Source organism: Haliotis asinina, chromosome 1 (genome assembly GCF_037392515.1).
Source record: "Haliotis asinina isolate JCU_RB_2024 chromosome 1, JCU_Hal_asi_v2, whole genome shotgun sequence".
In the NCBI taxonomy this organism is placed as follows: Eukaryota; Metazoa; Mollusca; class Gastropoda; order Lepetellida; family Haliotidae; genus Haliotis; species Haliotis asinina.
The window spans coordinates 15,918,258-15,935,095 of record NC_090280.1 but is presented as its reverse complement, the minus strand read 5'-3'; positions in this window follow the sequence as shown (position 1 = coordinate 15,935,095).

Sequence of the window (16,838 nt, the reverse complement as noted above, 5' to 3'; positions counted from 1 at the left end):
AATGACAGTGGCACAAGCTACTGCGCCACCGTCCTTGGACCCATCTGTAAATAAGGATTTATAACTGCTATATTTATGTTTCAATTCATTATATTCTTGTTTATACTGTAATTCATTAGTTTCTGATTTTTTTAAATGAGGTCAGTGTTAGGTCCACTTGGGGCCTAACCAATTGCCAAGGAGAAGAGGAAAGAAGACGGGAAGGAGCTATATTTTCCAGCTCAATGCCGGCTGAAGAAAGAAATGGTTTAATCCTTAAACCAAGAGGCGGTACAAGCGAAGATTTCATATTGTATAAGTCCTCACACAGAGGACTGAAAACACAGTTATATGCAGGGTTTGACTCACTGGAATATAATTTTGTTACATACTGTAAAGCTAATTTGATACGTCGCTGCTCAAGAGATGGCTCATCGGCCTCAACGTACAGGCTGTCAACAGGTGAAGTTCGAAAGGAGCCAAGACAAAGTCTTAGATCTTGATTGTGAACAGAATCTAAAAGTTTCAGGTTGCTTTTACAGGCTCCACCATATACAATGGAGCCATAATCATGTTTTGACCGGATCAGTGATCGATAAAGTTGCAGGAGGGTAGCTTGGTCCCCTCCCCATTTAGAATTTGAAACGACTTTCAACAAGTAAAGTGCCTTCAGGCATTTCGTTTTGAGGGATTTGATATGTGGTAGAAACGTTAAATGTGAGTCAAAAATTAGTCCCAAGAACTTGGCCACTTTTACAACTTTGATGGGAGTGCCATCTAGAGATAGGTCTAGATCCTAATGTGGCTTATATGTTCTGCAAAAATGTATACAATTAGTTTTGGACTTCGAAAATTTGAAGCCGTTTTCAAGACACCATTTATTTATTCTGTTTAAACACAACTGCAATTGCCGTTCAATAGTATGCATATTTTTACCTCGGCAAGAAATATCAAAATCATCCACGAAAAGCGATCCATCAATTGAATCGTTTAAAACTTTTGATAAACTGTTGATCTTGATGCTAAAAAGAGTGACAGATAAAATACTGCCTTGTGGAACACCCTGATCCTGATTGTAATGATCAGACAGGGTAGAACCCACACGGACCCGAAATTGTCTGTCATTTAAAAAGTTGGCAATAAATTCAGGCAAACGACCTCGCAAACCAAAGTCATGTAAATCCCTCAAAATACCATGTTTCCAGGTTGTGTCATCTGCTTTTTCAAGATCAAAAAAGATAGACACAGCATGTTGTTTATTAATTAGTGCGTTTTTAACAAATGATTCCAGTCGCACTAAGTGATCGACAGTACTTCTGTTTTTACGGAAACCACATTGTATATCTGTGATAAGATTATTTGTTTCAAACAAGTACCAAACAAGTCGATTATTTATCATGCGTTCCATGGTCTTGCAAACACAGCTAGTTAGTGAAATAGGTCGATAATTGGACGGATCCGTATGATCACGTCCAGGTTTAGGTATGGGTACTACTATGGCGTCACGCCATGACGGAGGAATGTTACCCGATGTCCAAATATCATCAAAAATATTGAGAAGAGTTTCTAGGCAGGATTCCGGTAAGTGCTTCAGGAGCTGATAATGTATGTTATCAGCTCCAGTAGCAGTGTCATGAGCTTGATCAAGAGCAGTATGGAGTTCATGAATAGAAAACGTTTCATTATAATCTTCACCATTATCAGAATTGAAATTAATAGTTTTCTTTTCTTCTTGTTTTCGATATTGCTGGAATTTTGGGACATAATTTGAAGAGGAAGAGTGTTTAGCAAGGGTTTCACCTAGTTTATTTGCAATATCTGATTTATCAGTAAGTAATTGATCTCCATGTTTAAGATGATGGACAGTAGATTTAGTACCTTTACCTTTGATTTTCTGGACCATGTTCCATACCTTGGACATGGGTGTCCGAGAATTTATTTTGGACACATAATTTTGCTACGATTGGCGTTGTTTTGTTCAAAAGTACGCCGTGCTTTAGGATTTAAAATTTTCAATTTATTTAAATTATGCACCATAGGATGGCGACGGAAATAATGTTCAGCTTTCTTCCTTGCCTTCCTACCTTGTTTGCACTCATCGTTGAACCATGTTTTTTTATGTGTGGAACTACAGAGGAATTTGGTATACACACATCAGCTATGGAATTCAATTCATCAGTAAAAGATTTAATAGCATCAGGAACGTCAATAAAACGTTCGCGTTGAAGTTTTTCAGCACACAGTGTTTCATATAAAGCCCAGTTAGCCTTTTTAAAATTCCGCCTTGATGATGGAGGAACATCAGATGGAGTTACAGCTTTTAATATAGTAGGAAAATGGTCACTTCCACACAGGTCATTGTGGACTGACCATTCGAATTCATTTAATAGTTCTGAATCGGTCAATGACAAGTCGAGAGCAGAATAAGTCCCTCTACCAGGGTGTAAATATGTGTTGGAACCATCATTATAAATACAGAAGTCATTGTCAGAACAAAAGTCTTCCAACAATTTACCTCTAGTGTTTGTATTTACACTACCCCAGAGTAGGTTGTGCCCATTTAAATCTCCCATTATAATACAGGGCTTCGGGAGCTGGTCATACAGAGCTTGAAGATCAGTTTTGGCAAACGTCGAAGATGGCGAAATATAAAGAGAGCATAGCGTAAACACTACATGTAAAGTAATTCTCACAGCAACAGCCTGCATATTAGTATTAAGTGATACAGGGCTTTGAATAACGTTTTGTCTGACTAGAACGGATGACCCGCCAGTGGCTCTATCACCCGGAGGTGAAAAAGAATGATATGCATTAAAATGACGAAGGTCAAATGTATCTCTTTATTTTAAATATGTCTCTTGGAGACATATCGCTGAAGGTGTAAACTCTTGGACTAATAGCTGTAATTCATGTAAATTAGTCCTCAATCCTCTGCTGTTCCACTGTACAATATTATTGGAATAAACTATCTTTTGGGGGAGTTTATTGGGGATCTACCCCGCACTCTTTTGGAGGGCGACAAGCTATGTGCCCGAGAATGGACGTTTTCAGAAACGTCCATATCTTCAATAGACCCATATTTATTGTACAATTGAATTTTATTTTGTGACCCCTTAGGAGCTCTGCTACTGTGTTGTTTTAAAGCATCAGGCTTTGGTTTTGGTTTACTTTTCACCGTTTGTTGACTATCAGATGTTGATTGAGACCTTGAAAGTGACTGAGATGATGATGATTTGTGATCTGAAGACGACTTTGAGCTACTAGGGAGTGGTTCCTCAGTCTGTGATGATATGGCAGGGTACAAAAGCTGTGGAGAATCGCAATTTACCCAAGTCAATGTAGTTTGGCAGCCTGTGGATGATTTTGTTATTTTAGAGCGTGACTCCAATGTTGTGTTTGTTACTGCAGCATAACTTTCTGGAAGATCAGATCTTTTTACTATATTTTTGGCCTCAGAAAAAGAGATATTTTGAGTGAATTTGATTCTGTTTATTTCCATTTGTTCATTCCAAACAGGACACTGTTTAGAAAATGAGGAATGGTCGCCTGAGCAGTTGGTGCATTTTTTGACGTTACTGTCACAATCTTCTGCTGTGTGTGTCTTCTCACTGCAGTGAGCACACACAACAGACAATGTACAAGTATTTACACCATGGCCGTACTTCTGGCATTTAAAACACCTCAGCGGGTTCGGAATGTACACGTCAACCTTGATGTTGCAGTAACCAGCCTTCAATGATTTTGGAGCTGTCGGAGATGAAAAGGAGAACAGATACGTATTGGTTGGAACACTTTCATTGTTTTTGCGGACTGAAAAGCGTTTGACGTCGAGCACACCTTGATCTTTCATTTCAGTCATGATGTCAAGTTCTGTCATGTCAGAAAACAACTGATCACGGTCTCTGATGATTCCTCTGCTCGTGTTTAACGTCTTATGAGCAGATACAGTAACAGGAATTCCAACAAACGATTCTATGCTCATCAAATTGACTGACTGCTGCCGTTTCCCAAACTCAACCCGCAGTGCACCTGAACGTAACCGTTTAATGTTCTTAACTTCCCCGGCAATACCTTGAATACCTTTGGCAACTGCGAACGGGTTCAATTTTAGAGGCGTTTTATCAGCAGATTCGATCACAAGAAAGCGTGGCCAAAACTCAATTGATCTGGACGGTCGAAGGTCATCATCATCAACATCATTCTCAAGAGGACGTTTGGTTTTTTTTGTGGGGATCGTTTCCCACACTCAACCTGCAGTGCACCTGAACGTAACCGTTTAATGTTCTTAACTTCCCCGGCAATACCTTGAATACCTTTGGCAACTGCGAACGGGTTCAATTTTAGAGGCGTTTTATCAGCAGATTCGATCACAAGAAAGCGTGGCCAAAACTCAATTGATCTGGACGGTCGAAGGTCATCATCATCAACATCATTCTCAAGAGGACGCTTGGTTTTTTTTGTGGGGATTTCATAAGCCATATTTAGGGTTGAGATTTCATCATCCGAGCTCCCCACCCACCACGGAGTATCACAAGGACAATGCTAAAAACAAGCGGATCTCCAGCTTGCAGCACCAAGGATACCCGGATGATATACTCCAGCAGAAAAATTAAAAGATTAATAGTTCCACCAGATTGGCCCATGAGCCACCGCCTTCTGGCATAGGACTCTAGGCAAATTTCAGAACAACATATGTCAAAATCAAAAATGTTTTAGATAATATAGCCAAGTCCAAACTTATAACAATTCTAAATGATATGTGTGCATTGAAAAATATAACAACACTCCATGCACAGGGCTTGGCATGACCAGCCGATTGGTCGAACCGGGCCCATTCGACCACCCGTCTAGGCGAAGTCAGGGCCAAAGTGGTGTATTGAGCAACAGGGGCACGATTGCAGGCCCCTATTGCCCTCAACCACCAGGATCCCCTCCTCTGCCGACACAAGGCCGCAACCCACGGCAAACGGGTTGGTGGACCAAATATGCCCCCGGGTCCACTACGGGGGTGTTGGCGAGCTCTTGGCGTTACCCTGCACCCACCACGAGGAGGTGGCTCACCACGGGTGCCATATAAAAACAGGCCATAGATCGCAAACAACAAATGACAAATAACATTACTAAAAAGATCCTTCATACTTCGTGATGTAAAATAGTTATCCCTTGTGATGGAATATTCTTTCATCACAAGGGATACAAAATGGAGGATCCTCACCTTTTAACAAGTACTCATGTGTATACTGCGTATGGCCAATGCGACATCGTCGCATAATGACCTCCTCAAATCTGGACTGACAACCCAAGTAGGTGTAACCAATATACGGCATTAGATCACGGATATAAGATCTAATTGCAGCTTTGTAATCACTGTAAGGAATAATCTGAATATGGAATAAGAAGTGGAGTCACACATTTATTGAGTGCTGCCTTGGCAGCAAGATCAGCCAGTGTATTCCCTGACATGCCTGCGTGGCTGGGTAACCAGCAAAAGATGATGTCGTATTGGCCAGTAGCAAGATCATTATACAATTCAATAATTTCAATTAAAAGTGGATGTTTACAAGAAATATTTTTGATAGCCTGAAGGCAAGCCCCAGATGCGGATCAAGAGAAGGCTTTTTATTGTATAGGTCCTCATAAAGAGGATTAAGAACACAGTTAAATGCAGGACTGACCTCATGAGAATATAATTTTGTTATATACTGTAAGGAGAGTTTTATACGTCGTTGAGTAAGAGATGGCTCATCATCCTCAACGTCAAGACTGTCAACAGGAGAAGTTCTAAATGACTCAAGACAAACTCTTAAACCTTGATGGTGGATAGATTCAAGTATTTTGAGGTTGCTTTTACATGCTGCACCATAAACGATGGAGCCGTAATTACGTTCCGAACGGATGAGAGATCTGTGGAGTAGGGTAGTTTGGTCTCCTCACCACTTTGAATTGGAAACAACTTTTAACAGATCAAGTGCCTTTAGGCATTAGTTTTAATGGATTTGATGTGGGTTAGAAAAGTTAGATGTGAGTCGAAAATAAGACCCAAGAACTTGGCCTCCGTTACTACGTTGATGGGGGTGCCATTTAAAAAATAATTCTGGATCTCTATGCGCTTTATACTTTCTGCAGAAATGCAGTGAGTGAGTGAGTTATCATTTAACGTCACGTCGGCAATATTGCAGCCATATTGTGACGAGAACATACGTGACATAAAAAGGAATATATAGGCATATTATGAAGAACCTGTCGACGAAGGACAGTAAAACCACTAGACTATCACAGTTAGTATTTAAAACTAGCGTAGAAACTTAAAAGCTAATATTATCACTTTTTGGACAGAACAATATAAAAACAGGCCACAGATCGCCAACAACCGAAGGTAGATCACCATACTAGGGACCATGGTTACTTACAGTACCTCAGCTACCTGCATGGTTCCTAGCTGAATTTACACCATCCCCTCAGCTGCTGGCGACTGTATGCAAGATTAGCCAGAATTTAAAATTACACATATTCTACGACTGAAAAAGTGAAAGATTAAATCTGACTTCAACTGTTTGGGACTTACGTACCCTCTCAGGAGGACAATAATTTTACGGTACTTCAACCCCCTTCGAGGATACAGCCATTAACAATCTCTGTTGCTAGTTCAACTTCCAATCATAAAATATTTATCTATATACAAGTCATGTAACAGATCTAATTCCTTTAAAAATGCAAATGATTAAATGATAACTAACATTACTAAAAAGATCCTTCATAGTTCTTGATTTAAAAAAGTTATCCCTTGTGATGGAATATTCAACAACACAGTCAAGCAAGACATTGCAGAAATGCAAGCAATTTGTTTTTGTTATAGAAAATTTACACCCGTTCTCAAGTGACCATTTTTCAATTTTATTGAGTAATTGCCTTTCTATTGTATGCATATTTCTACCTCTACAAGAAGTATTAAAATCATCCACAAATAGTGTTCCATCTACTTAATTACTTAAAACCTTAGAAAGACTATTGATTTTAATACTAAATAAAGTCACAGACAACATACTGCCTTGTGGAACACCCTGATCTTGAGGAAAATAGTCTGAGAGGGTTGATCCCACACGTACTTGAAACTGTCTGTCATTTAAAAAATTGGATATAAACTGAGGCAAGCTGTCTGAGGCAATCGACCTCTCAACCTGAAAGGATGTAAATCTTTTAAAATACCATGCTTCCAAGTAGTATCATATGTTTTTTCATGGTTAAAAAAGACTGATACTCCATGCTGTTTTTTAAGGAAAGAATTTTTAACAAACGATTCCAACGATTCGGTTTTTACGGAAACCACATTGTATATCAGTGATCGGATTGTTGGTTTCCAATTTGCAATTATTTATCATTCACTCCATGGTTTTGCAAAGGCAGCTAGTTAAGGAAATAGGTTGGTAATTTAATAGATCTGTATGATCCCTCCTAGGCTTTGGAATTGGAACAAGTATAGCTTTTCGCCACGAAGAGGGAAAATGATGCATTATCCAAATATGGTCAAACATGCCAAGTAACGTTTCGAGACATGATTCAGGCAGTGTTTTAAGAGTTGGTAATGGATATCATCAGGTCCTGTTGCAGTATCGTGAGCCTGTGATAGCGCAGTATGAAGTTCATATAATGAAAATACCACATTGTAATCTTCACCATTATCAGATTTAAAACTCACTGTTTTCTTCTCTTGGTGTGTTTGATAAGTCTTAAATTTTGGATGACAATTTGAGGAGAACGAATGTTTAGCCAAAGTTTCACACAACTTGCTAACAATTTTTTAGTTAGTATACTATTGCCATTTTTGAGATGCTGAGTGACTGAGTGAGTGAGTTAATATTGAACGTCACATCGGCAACATCTCAGCCAAATCGTGACGAGAGCAATTAATGCTGAAATGAAATACATGTCTGTTATAAAACCTGTCAACAAGGGAGAGTAAAAAACTAGAATATCATAGAATTAAAAAATTAGTAACTATACCTAAAACAATGTATCTATAGAGGACAATACAATATAAAATAGGCTATAGATTGCCAACAACAGAAGGTAGATCACCATACTAGGGACCATGGGACTTACATTACCTTAGCCACCTACATGGACCATAGTTGGATTTACACCATCCCTTCAGCTGCTGGCGAGTGTACACAATGCTAGCCAAAATTAAAAGAACATGAATAGTACGATTAAAAACCTGGTAGACTTAAATTTACTATGAATGTTTTTGGACTTACGTACCCTCTCAGGAGAACAATAATTGTACAATACTTCAACCCCGTTGAAGGAACAGTCACTAATTATTCTATTTACGAATCTAAACTACCAATTATTAGAATACATCTTTTTACAGAAACATATTGCTTAAAAATTCAACCAAAAATGTCTTTAAAAAAAACAATAATTAAATGAGAACTAAAAATTGTAAAAATATCCTTCATTGTTTTAACTTTAAAATGAATATCCCTTGTGATGGAGAATTTAACAAAGTCAAGCAGAATATGCTTGACCGTAACTCTCTCAAAATGGAGGGATACAATATGGAGGATCATCACCATTTAACAGGTATGCATGAGTATATAAAGTGTGGCCACTACGACATCGTCGTAAAATAACCTTTTCAAATCTGGACTGACAGCCCAAGTAGGTATAACCAATGTAGGGTTTTAAGTAGTTTATTTATACCTACTTGAGTGTCCCACTTCTTCTGCATTAGATCACAGATATAAGATCTAATGGTAGCTTTGTAATCAGTGTAAGGAATAAGAATTGGTGTCACAGATTTGTTGAGTGCTGCCTTAGCAGTAAGATCGGCCATTGTGTTACCGGAAATGCCTCCGTGGTTTGGTAACCAACAAAAGACGATGTCGTATTGGCCAGTAGCAAGATTATTACTCAATTCAATAATTTCAATTAAAAGTGGATGTTTACAAGAAATATTTTTAGTAGCCTGAAGGCAAGAATATATTTAAGAGCAGTTAATATGGCGTTTGCTTCTGCAGTAAAAATAGAGCTGTTATCTGGAATTCTGGAAGATACTGGTCTGGATCCAATGACATTGGCACAAGCCGCAGCGCCACCGTCCTTGGAACCATCTATAAATTAGGGTTTGTAATTGCTATGTTTAGTTTTTAATTGGTTATATTCTTCCAAGTATGACGTTTGATTTGCTTAAACGTTCGTCGAGCTTTAGCGTAACTGATTTTTACATTATTTAAGTTATGAACAGTGGGATGAAGTCGAAAACATTTCTCTGCCTTCTTCCTCTTGGTCCTATCCTGTTTGCATTCATCATTAAACCATGCTTTACGGATGTGCGTGTTTAGGAATAGTTTCACCAGCTATGTGTTTTAGTTTGTCATCGGAGGGTTTAATTGTTATAAGTAATGTCGGAAGATGGTCACTACCACAAAGATCATTATGGATTGGTCATTCGAATTCATTATAAACGTTTGAATCAGTGATAATTTTGTTCCCGTTTTAGGACGTGAATATGTGTCAGAGTCATCATGGAATATACATAAATTGTTATCAGATGTAAACTCTTCAAAAACTTTCCCTTTACTGTTGGTTTCAGGACTTCCCCATAATGGGTTGTGGCCCTTTAGATCACCCATGATGATACAGGGTTTTGGTAATTGGTCAAATAAATCTTCAGTCTGGTGAAGAATGGAAGATGGCGGGATATACAAGGAACAAAGAGTAAGGGTTATATGTAAAGTAAGACGAACAGCAACAGCCTGAAGATTGGCTTTAAGAGAAACAGGGCTATGGATTATGCCATGTCTCACCAATATGGAAGATCCACCAGTGGCTTTGTCACCTGGACGTGAAAAAGAATGGTATTGACGCAATTCGAACTTATCACTTTGTTTCAAATAGGTTTCTTGAAAACTATATGCTGATGGTTTGAAGTCCTGTGCTAGTAATTGTACTTAATTAAAATTAGTCCTAAGTCCTCAGCGGTTCCATTGGATTAGAGACGTCCATGTCTTCGAAGACTTGAAATTTATTATAGATTTGTACAGGATTTTTCACTGCAGGAGATACTGTTTGTGAGTCAGTCTGGAAAGCTGATGTTGCCTGATTCTTATCAAAAGCAGAATCTGAGGTACTTAAAGTGTGTGTGTCAGCTTTAACCCAAGTGATATCTGTCTGACATGAAACAGACAGAACAGATTTAGCATGTTGGAGGGCAGCAACAGCAGAGTATGTTATTCCTGATGACTGAGGCGAAGCTGCATTTACTAAACATTTTGCTTTATGATAGGTGACATTCTTTTGAGTTTTGATTTTGATAATTTCATATTCACGTTTCCAGATTTCATATGCCTTTGACAAAGACAATTTACACATTTTGGAGAAGACAAGCATTCAGAACCTTAATGACCTTCTTCACCACATCTGTAGCCTGTTGCACGATTCCTGCAAGATTGGGCACCTTGACCAAACTTTTGACGTTTCCTATACGTGAATCGTTTGACATGAGTGACTCCTTGATTTTGTAGTTCAGAGGCGATGTCTGTTTCACTCGTGTGGGCAAGCCAGCGGTCTCTGTCTCTCAAGATGCCTTTGCTGCTGTTCAGAGAGTTGCGTGGAGAAACAGAAACAGCAGTATTTGGCAGAACGTTCGCAGTTAATACCAAGGGAGCCAAATTCTTCCAAATGAGACAATTATTTGGTTTCTACCAAAACAAGGGCATGTGCTACCTGTTTAGACCCCAACAAAGTAAAGTAATAATCAACGTTGAACGCCCCTGGACATGAGAAGACAACAGATTAAAGCAAAGCTCGGCATAGCCATAGTTGAATTTCAGCAGATTGTTAAATGCCTGGTCGAGTTGAGTAGCAGTAATGCAGGAACGATGAGAAAACGCAGTAGAGCCGAAATCACCTGATTACATATCAAAGCAAATGAGAAGATCCAATGGTCAAGAGCGATTTTCGGCAATCCAGGTCAACAACTCAGGCAAGCCATCAATACTGATTCAGACATCCTAGGACGGATTTAAAGGTGCTGGCAGACGAGGCCAGTAAGCAGACTGTCGAGGATACGGGAGGTGTAATTGATTCGAGGCCAACACAGTAGCCTGATGCAACGGTACACTACGAAGCGCCAAATACCTAGCTGGCTAATACGAAGGTGTAGCTTGCAGTGGCGCGTAAGAGGTAGGCATGCATTGGTAGAAAGCAGGCACTGGAAGGAAGATCGCATACAGCAAAATGTAGGTCATGATACATCGATTATGTAGCAAGATAACCTGGCATTGGTGGTACTATTGAATCAAGTGAAAGCATCGTACTGGAAGGAAGCGGCAATCCAAAGGCAAGTGAAATAACATATAGGAACAATGCTGAAAGCGTCGCACTGAATACATTCGATGTACTTGTAGATACGGCAGGAGGATACTAGGGTGCCACACTGGAAGTGAGCACCGCACTAGACAGAAGTTACACATAGACAGGCAGGGATGAACCCATCCATGTGGTAGGGAACACCGAACTGCCTGGAGGTTCTGCATGAGAATAAACACTCTGAGTAAGCATTCCCACTGCTGTAGAGGGAGGCGAGACAACTGATCCAAGCGATGCATTGGAAACAATCACCATTGTCAAACTAGGAGTCTGTGAAAGCATCAACAAATCAGAAAGTTGAGACTACACTGTCGTCGGAGACGTATCTTTTGTGGTGACGGGACTAGATATTTGAGGCCGAAAAAGATGCCACATGTTTTCACTCAAACATGAGATTGAGGCCACCTGTAAAACTCTTCTGACTGTTTTCTTCACACAGTGTTCTAGTTTGGTACGTTTTGGATGATGGAGGACCTTCCGGCCTATGCTGACCTCTGTCAGCCAAACATCTGGAAGCGACCCAGCCAGACTCGGCACACTTGGAGAAAGAACGAGCTGACCACTCTCAATATCCAATGCAATTCACACTCAGATTGTCTGGTTCAGCAGCTGAGAAGTTGCCATTAAACTCACCGAAGTGCTGGACTTTCCCCAAAGAAGTACTATTAGATTTACCCATACAATGTAATAATGTCTAGCTGAGAGAACAGCACACGTGCACTCAGGTTGCATTGATAGGAAACAGAATGACAGGGGCAGGTTTGTCAGGTGATCGTATGAGCGATCGACACGCTTTTTGGGATGAATGACATGTCCTGCTATGTTGTGGGGGCAGAGCTCAGGTGTCAGAGGTCAGAAGTGCGATTCAACTTAGCCCACGGGACGTTTCTACACATGGTCGTAGAAGAAGAATCCACACCACAGGATAGGAAAAGTGTAAGATTGAATATTTCTTTGATGCACGACTGTCCAAACAAATGGTTAGGTATGTCCGCCTTTGTAAAGTGTTCCCACTGGTTAGTACACCACTGGCTCCCACTTTCCTTTTCCTTTAATGCCAAGCTATGTTTATGTTAATTATTATCCCACTCATTATTTTTCAAATAGTGTTTTGAAACTTTTCTTGAAAGAGTTCTTGTTGTAATTATGGTTAAATGCATTGTCAAGGGCATTACCTCACCCATTCATTCTACTGGTCGGGCCTACGTACCACGTGCGAGAGCACTGAACGCTAACATGACGTTTCCACGTGCCACAAGTCACGTGACCTACTGATACACGTGCAGTTGATCTCTCGGTAGCAGAGTAGAGAGTCATCTCAGAACAAAACACGGTTTTATTGTTAATTATTCGTTAATTTGCAATACCACGACTATCAAACATCCAGCGTGAATGTGCCATTGGCATGCTGAATACGGGAACGTCCGTCACTGGTGTTGCAAGGGTTATGGGGTACAGTCGACAGACCATCCATAATCTCCAGACACGTCTCCATCAAACTGGCACCACAGCTGACCGCCCCCGTCCTGGTCGACCACGTGTGACGTCACACGCAGAAGACCAACAGATTGTCTTATGTCATTTGCGTAATCGATTTGGCACTGTCACATGCAATGGGAATGTATTGTTTGGAGGTCGAGTGACTGCCTACACCATTCGAAATCGCCTGCGCTCTGCTCGTCTTCATGCACTATAACCATATCGTGCAGCAACTCTAACCCGTTTCCATCGACGCCAACGTCTTCTCTGGGCACGACGGCACCTGAGATAGACCCACCGAGATTGAAATAGGGTTGTGTTTAGTGATGAATCAAGGTTCACATTATCCTTTGCTGATAGAAGGCTTAGAGTTTGGAGAAGCCGAGGAGAAGGCAATGCCCAGTGTTGCATACAGGAAGTGGATCGATAGCGTTATGGTTTGGGGTGCTATCTACGGTCATGCTCGATCCCGACTCATTGTCATCCAGGGAAACCTTAATCCGGCACCATACAGGGATCAGGTGCTTTTGCCATTCATGGCAGCTCATGGCCCAGGTCTGACTTTCCAACAGGATAACGTCAGACCACATACGGCCAATTCAACAACGAATTTCACCAGAAACGCTGGCATCAATATCGTGGAGTGGCCCTCAAGATCTCCCGACCTCAACCCCATAGAGCATGTGTGGGATGTAACAGGCAGGTGACTCTTTCAAGAAAGTCCCCTCCACAGAACTTGCAGGAGCTTGGTGCCATGTTGATACAAATATGGCGGCGCATTCCCCAAGCTGTGTTCAGACGCATCATCCAATCCATGAGGAAACGTTGTGTCCCAGTTGTGGACGCTCATGGAGTACGCTATTGACATGATTTCATTAAGTTGTGACTCACAGTTTTTGATCATAGACATTGTAGTCGCATTTCCGGTGGAGCCAATTCCATGACAAGTATGATCTGTATGCTATCGCATCTTTTATGCCAAGGGCATTGAATACAATTGTTATTTCAAGCCCATTTTCCAAAATGTACAAATTGTATTGACTTTGAAACGAGTGTAAAGTTGTTTTGTTTTGTTTTGGGGTTTTTTTTGTTGCTTTAAGAAACAAGTTCGCCCGTCCCACATTGTCCAAAGCTTGTCTCCAAAACTATAGCGAAACTAAACTTTGGACACATGTCAACCATGTTTTAGGTTAGACCACTGGGAGGTTAGATCTAGATATTATGTATTATGTATTTTGTTGTTTCTATGGAAACATGACTGTGACTATGACGATATCATCTTGTCCAGAGCAGGTCTTGCATGCTTCCTTCATCAGGCTTGGTACGTATGTCAGCCATGACCCATAGAGATAGAATTTGGTGGTAGTACTCCTTTGTGGGGCAGAACCGTAGAACCTTTCTATCTTTCGACTTTATCATATACTCAACAAATATTTTGACATAACCATAACCAGTAAACATATTCATTAAGAGGGTTTGTCTTTCGAAAGTCGTTATCCAAAAGATTTAGTTAAGACTGTTCCCTCTGGATGATATACTGGCAGTGAATGTGACGAGTGTTTGATGTTATACTTACGATGGCAACCCCAGTTGTTTGCAGACAATTCTGGCGTTTAGATTAGTAAAACCGTCGTCACAGATGGTTCCCCATTCCCCGTAGTAAATCTCAAGACGACCGAAGTATGAGCCGCCAACAAGTCGAATGGGCCTGCCTTTGTGCTCTGTACCTTTATCTAGAGAACAAACTGTTTCTGATCAACGACAGTTTCAAAAACAAGACAGTCATAAATCGTAATCCTTAATTGCTGTCTCTGGTAAATACCACGTATAGTATTCCCAGAAATTATTGAGAATCATGTTGCGTCATGCAACAGTTTACGTTTATCAACTTCTGGCGTTTGACTTACATAAACATGTTAAAACATCATCCTTTTACAGCCTCAGTCTTGTTTTAGTACTTTGTTAGACCTCTTCGCTCAGCAATGCATGCCTGAATACGCCTAGGCACACTACCCATCAAAGTTTGTAGGTAATCGTGTGACAGGGTATCCCAATATTGGACCACCTCGGCCTTCATATCTTCAATATTTCTCAGTCCCTTTTGGTTTATTCTGTCCTTCATGACTCCTCACAATTCTCAATTGGGTTTAGGTCTGGGCTGTAACTGGGCCAGTCTAAAACTTGAACATTTTCGCCCGACAACCACTGTTCTGTGTAGCGCGCAGTGTGTTTTGGGTCATTATCATGCTGGAAAATCCAATCATCTTCATACAATGTTTGTGCTGTCGGAAGAAGGTGACCATTTAGAATGTCAACGTATCTTTCTTTTGTCAAGTTTCCCGTGAAAACACACAATGGCGTCAATCCGCGAGCCGATATGCCACCCCACATGTGAAACTTCGGGCTATGTTTTGGTCGCTGGTAGATAGGTTTGACAGTATCTTTGGTCCAAATTTTCACACAATTAGGGAAAAGCCAAACAGAACTTTCATCCGAAAAGAAAACATTATCCCAATCTTGATTTTCATGAGCCCGACACCAGTTTAAACGTTTTTCCTTTTGTGCATCTTTCATCAACGGCGAGGGAATTCCACATTTTTTCACCAATTAAGTCTCTGTAATTCCTGCCTAACTGTTTCATTGCATACCTGAGGACTTCCTCTGTTAATCATTTCATTTCTGATGTTCTCAACACTTTTCAATTTGCCCCTACTCACAATCTGCCCAAGTCTTCGGCGATCCACAACACTGAATTTCCTAGGCCGACCTGCCCCTGCTTTGTGCTCTATCCCGGTTCCTGTTTGAATATTCTTCAAAGTTCTGTATACTGTAGACAGAGGAATACCATGTCTACAAGCTAACACTTTAGCATCAGCCTCACCCCTTTCAAAATCATCTAGAATGAGCTCTCTTTTTTCTCTCTTGCTGTAAATTCTGTCATGGCAACACAGGAAGCCGTCTGCTCAGACAAGGGAGATAACTCTTGACGTAATGAGCTGCCTTCTAAGCCTTCAAGAGTTGTCTCCCTTATTTAGTATGCTTAGTGCATAATGAAAGCCCTTTTTCCAATCTTAGTATCATTAGAAAAAAAAACAAAGATTTTCTCAATAATTCCTGGGAACACTGTATATCGATATCCGTTTTCAGAACGTCAAAACAAAATCATTTCATAAAATTCGTAAAATCAGAAAACGTCACATCGGCAATATTATGGTGGCGAGAAAAAATAAAATAAAAATGCAACTGAGTTAATAGCACATACACTGTAAAAACCTGTCAACGAAGGACAGTAAAGCTAATTAGAATATCATAAAGTAGAATATGTAACTAAAGACTAGACCTAAAACCATGTTTCACGTCACACATGGTGAGTGAGTGAGTTAACTTTTAACGTCACATCGGCAAAAAAAACAAATGAATTAATAGCAATTAAGACAAATCTAGCCATACAGTAAAAGAACACTTATTCTACGATTAAAAACCAGGAAATTTAAATTTACATCAAATGTTTTGGGACTTAAGTACCCTTAACCCCCTTTGAGGATACAGTTACTAATTCCTAATTCCTTTATAAATGTAAATGTAATATTTAAACGAGGACTAATATTTCTAAAAAGATCCCGATATGCCCGATATAAATGGAAAGTGACACACAGCAACGCTGTGTTCGGTGTGATGGTTCATCTATGACAAAGTGATCGAGCATTATGATAGTCACGTGATATTCCACGATGTAAATAAGAAGGAAATTTTGTCCGGTAATCAGTGCTCATGCAAGTTAGTGATCTACTAAGAATTCACAAAGTTATAGAAAAAGTATTCCGTGGTCGTAATGAATTTTCATATTGGGCTAAATGCCGGTGTACTAGAGTGCGTGACGATGGTAATTGATTGAAAAAAACTTAGTGTGGATGTGAAATGTTAATGAAAAGCACAAGCATGTGGAGTGGTTTGTTAAGTATTTTCCTTCTCTCTAGGTTTGGCCATACAATTTTGATAGAGATGTA